Source organism: Miniopterus schreibersii (assembly GCF_964146895.1).
Source record: "Miniopterus schreibersii genome assembly, chromosome: 11".
Lineage (NCBI taxonomy): Eukaryota > Metazoa > Chordata > Mammalia > Chiroptera > Miniopteridae > Miniopterus > Miniopterus schreibersii.
In genome coordinates this window covers 68,710,025-68,722,285 of record NC_138111.1, presented here as the reverse complement: position 1 = coordinate 68,722,285, position 12,261 = coordinate 68,710,025, and the positions used below count along the sequence as shown (strand labels likewise).

The 12,261-nt window shown below is 51.3% G+C and overlaps 1 pseudogene across 1 annotated transcript in view; it reads left to right on the top strand.

The window, feature by feature from the left end:
- LOC308563600 (palmitoyl-protein thioesterase 1 pseudogene) overlaps window positions 1-10,442 on the top strand; it is a 31,744-nt pseudogene extending 21,302 nt beyond the window's left edge. The window contains exons 2-3 of the transcript in view: window positions 9,522-9,658; window positions 9,959-10,442. The product of the transcript in view is annotated as a palmitoyl-protein thioesterase 1 pseudogene (transcript). The remainder of the gene's footprint in view (window positions 1-9,521; window positions 9,659-9,958) is intronic.
- Window positions 10,443-12,261: the final 1,819 nt, after the last annotated feature.

Genomic DNA, 12,261 nt, shown 5'->3' with positions numbered 1-12,261 from the left:
GCCCGCAAGGACCGGAGCCACAATGCCCTGGCAGTCGCCTGCTGAGGGCCAGCTGGGCGAGTCGGCGACTTCCCTGCAGGCTACGTGCCAGGTGCCTGTTCAGGCCGTTCTCAGAGGAGGCCCCTTTGCGTCGTCTCTGAGCCACAGGGCTTCTTTTCCTGATTTCAATGGTTGGTGTCTTTTTCTTCCTTTTGTTTCTTAGGAAAGATCTGGAGGGAGGGAGAAAGGACATACCTGTAATTGTGCTTTACCTGTATTGTTATTGACTTGTTTGATTTTAAGCATCTTGGTGAGTCTCTTCCTGGTGCCCAGTGTGTCCATTGGAGAGTGAGCTCACTGCAGGCGGGTGATGCCTGCGCTTCCCTCCTGGTGACAGCCGGGCTCAGGCACAGAGCCTCGAGTGGCGGTGGGCTGACCAGGTAATCATGCACCTGTACAGATGCTCAGGAATCCTCCTAGCAGTGATTTTCGTGACGTCTGCCCAGGCACTATGTCTCCCCTCGCCCCCACATCCCAGGACTTCCAGTAGCATGCGGAACACGCCCAGCTGTCTCGGTACAAGGTTATACTCTACCACCAGCCAAACAGCCTGCAGGAGCGCCCTTTTGTACCTCCAGGCCCCTGCAGCTTTGGGCTTTGTGGGCCACTTGCTCCCTGCCCTCTGGGAATCCGTGAGTAGTGCGATTGCCCCTGGCTCCTGGTGACTTGCTCTTCAGTCGCTGGCTTCACATTCCCTGCCCTGCAGGAGGGCGATGTCACTTCAGGTTCTCCATGGCCATCATTTCCTCTTTTTCCATTTGGGAAAGAGGTCAGTTCCTGTCCCTAGTTTCCTCTGAGGATTCCTCTTTCCACGGTCCTGTAACCCCAGGACCTGCAGGGGGTCCCAGGGCTGGTGGCACGAGACAGGACACTCTCCTTGCTGCCAAGTCCTGTTTCTCCAAGCGCCTCCTGGCTGCACTTCTCCCGTGGCAGGGCTCCCAATACCTCACCCCTACTTCCTGAGCTATAGCACCCCGGTTTTCTGGGGCCAGCATCAAGCCCAACTCAAAGCGATATTTCCAGATAAGAGTGGCCACATCTAAGTGCCCAAGAAGATATAAGTGGAAGCTTCCAGGCTGTGTCCTGCCACATAACCTTTGTCCCCTGCCCTTTGCCCCCTTCCTTTCCTGAGGGTGTGTGGACACAGTGTGTTCAGGTGCCTCGTGCTCACCATCAACGTTCTGAAGCCACGTGGTTACGTGGGGCAACTTCGCCCAGACCTCGTGTTATGTGAGAGAAAAACAAACTGTGCCATTCAAGGTTGCATTTGAGTCTGTTGCTGGGGTATGAGTGAGCATCTAGGAGGCACAAGCCATGGTCCATGCTGGCCTGCGCCTGGTCACTGAGGACCAGCCCACCTCGGGGGCACATATGTCCCACTTCAGACTTATTCTGGAATAGCCTGGGTCACTTGTTCTTGCCACCTGGGCAGTTCCTGACCCGTGGTGCTCTGGGGCTCCGTGCCCACTCTTGTGAAGTTGCAGGAACTGCTGGATCCTCTCTGCGCCCTGAGAGCAGTGTGGGGCCGCGCCCTCCTGTGAGGGCAGCTCAGGCAGGCGGTGCAGGACCCACAGCTGGGAGTCTGCAGGTTGGCATAAGGTGTCTGGCTTCCCTCCCGGCAGCCACTCCCTGTTACTACCAGTGACTTCTTGGAGCACCAACTTTCTAGGGGACAGAGCTTAAAATTGAATGTATGTGCTGCCTGACGCCTGGAAAATCGGCCTCCAGTAGTCTAACCGTGAGTTCCCTTCACCTCTCTGCTGGGAGCTTGAGGACAGCTCGCTGCAGGCCTGGTGCACGGAAAGTGTGGCAACTTCTGCTTTCAGCTGGAACATAAGAGCCTTCTGCAGCCTCCCCTGGGGGCGAGAGAAGTGCTGAAAGAACACCCAGTGTGCAGAGCTGGGGAGGGGCCCGGCTGTGAAAGGGGCCACGTTTCAGCTCTGCTCCCCTCCTGTTTGGGAGGGAAGTAGTATGTGAAAAGTCACCGGCTGTCTCCTGTGCCTTAGACAGTTGACGACTTGATGGTTTCCGAGCTTCAGAGACACTTTTTGTTGTAAAAGGCAGGCACAGGCTTGGCTTGTGATTCTCACCATCCAGGTCACCCTCTGTTGTGTCAGCAGAGCGTCAACTGCATTCCTAGTCATCCCTTTGTCCCCAAGTCTAATTTGAAAGACACAGGCGCAAAGGTGCTGGAATCTGTGGTGCAGCCCAGCGCAGATGCCTCCTGTGGGTGGAGCAAGAGGGTCACAGGGAAGCACGCTGCTCACGGCCGGGCCCTCGGGCCTCTCTGCTCGCACCTGTCACCACACAGCTGGCCTCTCCCCAACGCCACTGAATCCAGACCCAGAACTCTGGTCATCTTCAGAACACAGTGAGCACCTCCCTGAGCATGTTGTTGGGAGGGAGAGGAGGGGGTTGTTCTTGGACGTAACACAGCAAACAGCACACATACCCGTCACATGCCAAATACACATACCCCTCGGTTCTTCCCCCGCACCCTCCCTGCTGCTGCGTTGCCGCCTCTCGGCCTCCTCCTTCGCCCTCACGGTTTCTAGAACCACCTCTACCTTCCCGATCAGTGTGGTCCTGATCCTCCCTCCCCTGCCCCCACTGTGCCTCGGCCGTGAACACGCGTGATTGACCTGTCCTCGGAGCCCAGCGGCAGCCCAGCCATCTACCCTGGTTTCTGGGGACACCTCCCAGCTCCTGGGCAGCTCAGCCCAGCATCCATGTGACAACAGGGAAGCCACAGGAGCGGGGGAGGCGGGCCCTGCTCTGAGCAAACGCCAGGCCTGCTTTCCTTCCCGACACACGGCTGGCCGTGCCCGAGGCTTTCAGCCCCAGCGCTGTCCTGCAGGCCCGTCGCCCTCCCGCGCCAGCAGCCAGGCCCAGAGCCTTTCGCATGACTGTCCCGTCTTCCTCTTCCGCTTGCCTTGCTGCTGCCTTGGCCCCTCAACCGTCCCCTCTCAGTCTGCACAGTTTCCATCTGTCCTCATTTCTTTTCTTTCTTTTGAAAACATTCCAGATAAGGTCCACCGCGACGTGTGTGGCAGCCCTGTCCTCAGGCCACCCAGCTTCAGCCGGGGCTGCAGGGTCATTTTTCAACAGCCTAGCAGAGCTCCTGAGACATCACCCAGCCCCTGGTGCCCGGAGGCACCGCCCTGCTCAGCAGTGGGCTACAGCAGGGGGCTGGGATGAAGGAAGTCCCTGCTCATCAGAAGGATCATCCAAAGATGTGCGACACAGCCATCGGACAGTCCTGAGGATAAGAGGCGGGCGCACCGCCACCAGCCCTTAAGGGTGAGGCTGAGGGATGGGCGAAGACACTGCTGCAGGTCAGGAGCCCTGCCCCGGTGGCCTCTGGACAGAGGCCTTCCTCTTAGCACTGAAGTGCCCATGAAAAAACAATAGCATGGCCACCCACTCTGTGAGCCCCAGGAGCATGGGAAGTGGAGTGGTTTCACCACAAGTGTGTGTCCAGGTCCCCAAGAGTGCTGGTCCTCTGGGTGTTGAGTCTCAGCACCACTGAAATCGCCAGAAACACAGCTCTTGTAGGACACCCGCTCTGTGAGATGCAGCCTCAGGTCCACGTGCAACTCACAGGAATACCTGGGACGGGTGAGACGCTGTCGGGGACAAAGTCTCATCTGGATGCAAAGTCTGAAGGAGCAAAATCTAAACTGAAAGCCACTCGAGGGACTACGTTAGCTGCTGACTCAACAAATACATGCAGAGAAAGTGCAAGAGAGACCTTTCGATTAGCAACACAAGAGCCTCATTTGGATTTTAATTTGACAAACTATAAAAATATCATGGATGAGACAACTGGAGAAGTTTGAATACTGACTAGATGTTGATGGTATTGAGGAATTTGTGGTAACTTTTAAATGCATTAACAGTACTTTGATTATGTTTTTTAAAAACAGTCTTTACATTTATTTTTTAATCCTCACCTGAGGATATCATTTACTGATTTTTTAGAGAGACAGGAAAGGAGAGAGAGAGAGAGAGACATTGATCAGTTGTCTCCTGTACATGCCCCATGGGCACTGAGCCCACAACCTGGGTATGTGCCCGGACCGAGAACCAACTCCTCAGCCTTTTGTTGCACAGGGCGATGCCCAACCAACTGAGCCACCCCTGCCAGGGATACATTTTAAATACATAGTTTTCTATATATACACCTGTGCACACTCACACACATACACACATATCCATGTACTCATACACTTACACTCTCACATGCTCTCTGGACACACTCAGACACAAGGACACATGCTTCCATGTGCACACACACACGTTCTCACACACACGTACACACTTGCTCTCTTTCACACACTAACACACTCAGATGCTCAAAAACATTCACACACATTCATAAACTCACACGCCCTCTTTCACATTTTTACACATTCACACACACGCTTTCCCTCACATATACGCACTCTTACAGCCACGTGCTCACACTCAGCCACACTCTTGCTCGCACACACACCACCGGCCGTCTCCCGTAAGCAAGGCTGAAGCCCTGCGGGCAGAGGCCACTCCACAGGCTCGAGGACAGGCCTGCTGGGCCTCGGCCCCGCTGTGAGCAGCCAGCCCCCCCGACCCCGCCACTGCCCTGCTCCCCAGCTTGTCCGGGCTCAGCGGGCCAGGCAGGAGGTCCTAGAGGAAATTTCAAGAACAGGAAATGACTGTCCATCGATTGAACTTGCCTTCTGGGTTTTTTGGCTGCTCCTCTTCTTACCTTCCGGTCTCAGATTTTGCCTCCTGGGATCTGTGCGGAGTATTTTCTGCAGTGACCTCACTTTCATGTCAGGCTCAGAGGGCTGTGGCCCAAAATACTAGAGGAGAAACAGTGAGAAAGCACACAAGGGCCTCGGATCGGCTGTGGTGTTATTAAAAGACAGCCTCGCCCTGCCGGGTAGCTCAGGTGGTTAGAATGTCCATACACCAAGGTTGTGGGTTCGATCCCCAGTCACGGCACATACGAGACTCAACCAATGAATCACAAATAAGTGGAACAACAAATTGATGTTTCTCTTCCCCCCCTTCCTCTCTCTCTGCCTAAAATCAATCAATAAATAAACTTTTTTTAAATAAAAAAAATTTAAAAGCCTTAAACCCCTGACAGAATGAGAGACACAGGGAGAGAGCACAGAGCAGGAGTGCCCCTGGCTGCAGCAAACCTGCCTCGGGAGATGGGGCGTAGCTGCCACGCTGGGGGCAGGAGCCCGGCTTGAAGGAGCGCGGGCCACGTGAGTCAGCTGGCGGAGGGTGTGCGGGGGGTCCACGCCTGAGGAAACCTGCACCGCTAGTCTTGCTCCCAAATCTCCAGGAAGAAGAAAGGGCAAAAGAAAAAGGGGCACCTTAAGAATACTACACAAAGTAGGAATTTTCTTTCTGTACAATTATAGTAAAAATTACTTTAAAAAAATAAGTTCTTGAATCAAGAAACCCAGGGATTTTCCCTGATGCTTTGTCAACTGCGTGGTGCCCCCCAGACACTTACACCCCCGGGCACACGCACCAGCGCCCTTTCTCCCGTCCACGCGCCTCTGCGCTTCCCAGGGCCCCGGCGCTCTGCCCACTTCTTTCCCAACATGAGGTGTCCCCAGCGGTCACACCTTCCTTTGCCCATTCACTCTGGTGCGCTTTTCCTGTCCCAGCCCTGCAGCAGCTAAGGAGAGCTCCTGAGACCCCCCACAGGTGCCGCTGGAACGAAGGGAGCCCCTGCTCGTCGGAAGAGGGATCACCCGAAGACTTGCCTCGCTGATGACCGAGGACCACTAGCCATCGGGACAGGCGGTGAGGATGAGGGGGGGCGCCATCATCCCGGTGTGTCCCGCTGCAGGCAGCACCCAGGACGCGCCCGGGAGAATGGTTGCAAGTGGGTGGAGGACAGAGGAGCCCAGTGGCGAGAGGCTGAAGTGGAGCGTGTAACACGTGCACATGAAACTGCCAGTGAGCTGTCATGCTTACCGTTGACACACACACATGTATGGTGTATATGCATGTAGTGTGCACACATATACGTGTATCTAACACACAGCCATTCTCTCAAAGGTACGCACAGAACACCTGGCCATGTCCCCTACGCCCCACCAGCTCCTCAGCTGACCCAGGTCCCTCCTCGGCCACACGAGGTAGGCAGGTCCCGGCAGTGTGGAAGGTGACCCGGCAACATTCAGACCCACCCCAAGCCCCTCGCGGGGACGTCAGCCAACAAGGACCCACTAGGACACTGCCCACCATGCCCACCGTGGAAGGCCTGCGAGGACGGGGTCTCTCCCTCCTTCACCAGGTGGGACCTTGCTCTCTGCTTCTTCTGGCTGCTTTGGGTGACGTCCAAGGGGAGACATGAGGAAACGAAGGCTTCACCAGTAACACCTGCTCCGTCCGTCTGTCGGGCTGTGCCGTGCACATGCACCTGCTGAAGGCGAGCTGGGCTTCCAGGCTGCACCCGTCTGCTTGCTTTTCAGGGGTTATTAACAGGCCACCCTCTCTCACGCGTGTGCATGCTTGCGTGTCCACACGTGCCTTTCTCAGCCACCAGGGCGATTTCTAGCTTATAAACTGCTAAGCAATGCTACCATCCTATTGTTTCTTTAAATTCTTTTTAAACATCTTCCTTGCACACACAGTGAGTGCAGGAGAGAAATCTGGCTTTAGGAAAAGTTCCCCCTAAGGTTTCTTCAAGACCTCCTATTCCTCAGGAAAGCTTTCCACATTTCCCCGCAGTTCCCATGCTCCCACTGTTCTGCAGCTACCAGCACTCCATTGCACCGTCAGGAAAGCAGGGCTCCTGTCGCCTTCTGTTCACAAACTTCAACAATTTCCTTTCTTCCAGAAATGAGTCCCCAGCTTCCATTCTGCCCCCACCCCGGCCCCAGGAGCTACCTCATTCCATCTCCCAGGACCCCTGCAGGGCACCCTCCTCAGCCCAGCGTCAAGGGTGCACACAGCGTGTGGGTGCACCTTTCCTTCTGCCCCATCTGCCCTGGCCCTTCTCACGGGCCCTCCTCCCAGGGTCCTCGCCCTGACACCCCGAGCCAGGCAGCTCCGTGAAGACACCTGGTCTCCCCAGGCTCAGAGGCCACACTAGGAGCAGGTGACTAACTTTAGAGAGCAGCCCTGGGATGCAGCCATATCAAACCCAAAAACCCTGTAGCATATAATACATAGTTTCTCACGTGTCTTATGACTTAAACATCATATAAATATAGGCATTTATTTGAAATTATATATTATTTTGTATTTTGTATTGTTCTGTTACATAAATACTATTATTTAGACAAAACAGCAATAGACTAGTTAACAGTGGCAATTAATACTTACTAGTAGGTCTGATTAAACAAATAATATGTGTGAGAAAAAGAAGGATATCTTATAGTGTTTTTCCTGTCCTCTGATACAGCAATTTGTTTTTGCTCTTTTTAATTCTTTGTTGAAGATTTAAATTTTATAGGCTACATTATCATGTTTTCTTAAGATTCACAAATAAAAGACTTTAAAAAAAAAAATTCAACCGATACTACTTATAGTTTATTTTCAAAAACCATGATGCCTTTCTTTCTGCCCCTCCCTAGGAGGGTAGTTTCCCTCCGTCGGCTCCCCCCTCCGGACAGCCCACGGCCTGGGGACCTGCTTTCCCCTGTGGAGTGACAGCGCTGAGTACCTCCAGGCGAATTCCGCTGGGCTTGCAGCTCTGCCCTCAGCAAGCCCACGTCACCGTGATTTCTGATCTCTGTCTTTATCATAACGATCACTGTGTAACTGCTGCGTAAAATTACCCCAAGTTGCTGGCTTCAAAGAACAGGGCACATCCTACAGCTCTGCAGTCAGAAGTCTGGGGCAGCACAGCAGGTCCTCTGCTCTGGTCTCGGAGGGCTGAACTCGGGGGTCAGCTGGGTCTGCGTGCGGCCGGGGCTCTGGGGCCTCTTCCATGCCGTTGCCTTCCCACTCTTTCCACGGGTCCTCCAGCTGGCTGTCCTCAGGCCTCAGGTGGCTTCACAGTGATAAGCTGGTAGCTGTTGGTGGTTTCAGCTTTCTAAAGCAGGAAGGTTCCATTGTCAAGAACGCTCATCAAGCAAGAAATCTCTGTTGCAATACATATTGGGCCAAGACTTTGCTCCTGAGATGGAAGTTTAAACAGATAGTCAATCAAGTATGCAGCCTGCCAAAGGCTTGCTGAGTCTTTTCTCCAACCAGACACCCAAAGGCTTAACAGTAAGAGGTCACCTCCTTTTGTAAGTGACAAAAAATTACTTTAGGAGGGAAAATTCTTCAAAAGGGTCACATTTATTTATTTCTGTTTTTTTCTATGCACAGAATATAGGATTGGGGTAATTACATCAGGGAGGGAGAAGCACAAGGAAGACCCCTCCTTTCCATGGGGGAAGGCCACATGGGGAGACCAGAATAACTGAAGGGATTCTCTGGTTGCACACAGCCCCTCAGTCTGTAAATGGCCCTCCCCAACCCTCCCTCCTGGCTTCCTCATGGGCCCCACTGAAAATCAAGCACTGGGAACCCAAGCTTTCTGTTTAGAGCCACCATATGCCTTTGGAGCACTGAAGTACACGTAGGTGAAGAGCTGATGATTGAACAATTCAGCCCCTAAGAGACCCGCCTGCGAGAAGCGCCTGCATGTTGCAGCAAATGGGGATCTGTCTGTCAAGTAAATGGGTGACACTTAAACAGCCATTAATTGGTTGTGCTCATGACTACATATAATCCCCCAAATTCCCTGGAAATGAATAAGTATGGTAGGATTGATATTTCCACGACACAGTCCATTTCAGCCCTAGCCAAACTCACAACTCACTCATCCCCCTGTCTGCAAAAGCCTTGCGTTAGCAACACAGAGGTGCAGAGATGAGGAAGGTTTTACACAAGCTCTACAGTCATAATTTTCAAGGAACTGGTCATCTTTATCCTAGTGGGGGTGAATCTACTTACAAAATATTTCACTGATCTCTCAAAACAAGCCTTTCGTTGTTATGGAGATTGGTACATTTCATTCCCGAACTGCTTTGCAAGGCTTGATATGCATTTGATCTCTCTTGATAATCTGAAGTCAATTTGGTGAAAATCATGAGGCGATGACTCTTTTTATTCTCAGTGGTTTACTCCCAGGCAATTTTCTTGATTTGGATTTCAGTACAGCAAAAACCATGGAGAGACTGCTATGTCCCAGACATCGGGCCTGTGAGACGGCTACAGAGGCTTAGGACTGACATTGTCCCTTTGACACAAGGGTATTGGAAGTAAGTAAGGGTGTCCTGAAAACAAGTAATTCTCACACTGCATTTGGTGCTCTGGAGACCTGGATAAGGGAGCAATTATTTCTGCTTAAAGAGGAGTTAGAGAAAGTGCCACAGAAAGGTCTTGTATAGAGTGAAGGTGGTGGGTGAGGAGAAACTCTGCTAAATTATCATTGAGGGGAAAAATGAAATTAAAAATAGCATGTTCTGATTGAGCCAAGAAGGCATCGCCCAGCACGCTGTGGCTTTAGGTTGTCGCTCTCCTGCCAGTGTCCTGCGCTGCCCGGGGCTGGGGCATCTCGACCCGCCTGTGCCCTTGCCGCTGGTGATCTGGCATGGGCTGGGAGACAGCTGTGGTAATCCCGTAAGCATGGGTGCTATCAAAAAAATGGTTAAGCAGAAAATACCTGGAATTTATGTCTTATCTCTAGAGATTGGGGAAACCCTGATAGAGGATGTGGAGATCAGCTTCTTCTTGAATGTCAATTGCCCAGTAATGTCAGTGTGTCACATTCTTGCTAAGGATCCTAAATTGCAGCAAGGCTACAATGCTATGGGACTCTCCCAGGGAGGCCAATTTCTGAGGGCAGTGGCTCAGAGATGTCCCTCACCTCCCATGATCATTCTGATCTCAATTGGGGGACAACATCAAGGTGTTTTTGGACTCCCTCGGTGCCCAGGAGAGAGCTCTCACATCTGTGACTTGATTAGAAAAACACTGAATGCTGGGGCTTACAACAAAGCTATCCAAGAACGCCTGGTGCAAGCAGAACAGGGCATGACCCCGTAAAGGAGGACATGTACCGGAACCACAGCATCTTCTTGGCAGATAGTAATCAGGAGAGAGGTGTCAATGAGTCCTGCAAGAAAAACCTGATGGCCCCGAAGAGGTTTGTGATGGTGAAATTTCTCAATGATTCTGTTGTGGGCTCTGTGGATTCTGAGCGGTTTGGATTTTACAGAAGTGGCCAAGGCAAGGAAACCATTCCCTTACAGAAGACCACTCTATACACACAGGACCCCCTGGGGCTGAAAGAAATGGACAATGCAGGACAACTAGTATCCCTGACTGCAGAAGGGGACCATGTTCAACTGTCTGAAGAATGGTTTTATGCCCACATCATAAAGGTTCCTTGAGTGAAACCTCTGCAATTTGCACCAGAGCTCAGGGAGCCCCCAGCACTTCCAGTGAGCTGTCCCCTCCATGCCCAAGCCTGAGCAGATCCAGCTTGCAACTAACCCTTCTCTCTAGTCCTCATCTAGCATGCCCCGCTCGGAAAGGCCTAAGGTCCAAACCTTATCCTTTGCCTCATCCTGTCAGCACATGGTGTTGAATGCAAGCTGAATTAGTTACTAACCACGGAGATTATTTCACAACCATTTGAGGTAGTCAGGCTGTCTTAGGAAACAGGCTGCTGCAAGTCAGGGCCAGAGCTATGCCCAGGCCCAGAAGAGACGGCACAAACTAAAACAATGACATAGATTCTAGGGGCAAACATAGATTCTTTCTCGCATAAATCTAGCCCCATTCCAAGCCAAGAGGCCAATACCCAGGCCTGAGGTATTCCCATAAATGCTTCCTCGGTTTTGCTGGTGGAGCCTTAACCGGAGCTTGGAAGAGTATCGCTTGGATGTTGCTGCGTCATGAGCTGCCCTCCTCTCTGAGTATGTTGTCTGCGTGGTGTCTTAGCAATTATTAGACAGATTCCGCTAGCACACCATCTTGCTTCAGTTGCACCCTGTCTCCTCAGATAGTGATAAGTCAGTTGCTCTGTCACAAAAGGAGGGAAGTAACACCCAGTTGGATTGCTTAAGGCAGGAAGTGTACATATTACTTAACTTAAATGGGGTGGGGGGAGTGAAGAAAAATGTAGAAATGGAAATAAAAAGTGAGGAGGTAGGTGGCTGCTTCTTTCCATTCCATCCTTGGTTGCTTTTTCTTAATATGACGAATGGTCTGGATTCTAAAGTCACTTTGTTACTGGCATTAGCAGAGAATGGGAGGAAGAATGTGAAAAGATCAGGCTAATTTCCATCACAAAAAATGATATTTACCAGTACTCTCCAAACTTGTTTCTAATGTGTTCTGTGAATAAAAATGTTTGCTCAAAAAGCTTAGGGAATATTGCACACCCCTCTTCTCCTCTTGGAGATCAACCCATACCCCATATTAGGATATTAAGAATGAGAATTCCTGTTATGGTAAAGAAAACTAACCTTAATCTACCCCATCCCACACTATTTGCGTACGAATGTGTTAAACCCCACTCCCCCGCCCGTGAAAACTTATCAACACTGTTTTGGAAGACTTGTGCAGATGCCAGTTTGGGGAAATGATCAGCTATGCATGAGAGAAGTGCCTTGTTAGTGTTATAAAGTTTATACCCTTTATGGTTTTTCCTTCACCTCTCAAGCCTTATTTTTCAACTAAAAGATGAGGCTTCAGGGCAAGAAGTGGAGTGATGTAAAAAGAATAGTATGAGGTTGTATAAAATAAATAGGAGCCGGACCGGGCGTGGCAGAGCAGTTGAGCGTCGACCTGGGATCCAGGCGATCAGGGTTCGATTCCCGGTCAGGGCACATGCCCGGTTGTGGGCTTGATCAATGACTCTCTCATCATTGATGTTTCTGTCTCTCTCTCTCTCTCTCCCTCTCCTTTCCTCTCTCTGAAATCAATAAAGATATATTTTAAAAATAAATAAATAAATAAATAAATAATAGGAGCTTCTAAAAAAAAAACAAAAACAAAAAACATGTTCTTCCTTGGCCAGTGTTGCTCAGTAGTTAGAACATTGGCCCTTGCACCTAAAGGTAGTGGGTTGGATTCCTGGTAAAGGGCATGTACCTGGGTTTCAGGTTGGTTCCCAGGCTCTGGGCAGGGTGCATTCAGGAGGCAACCAATCGATGTGTCTCTCTCACATCAATCTCTCTCTCTCTGTCTGCCTCCCCCCTTCCA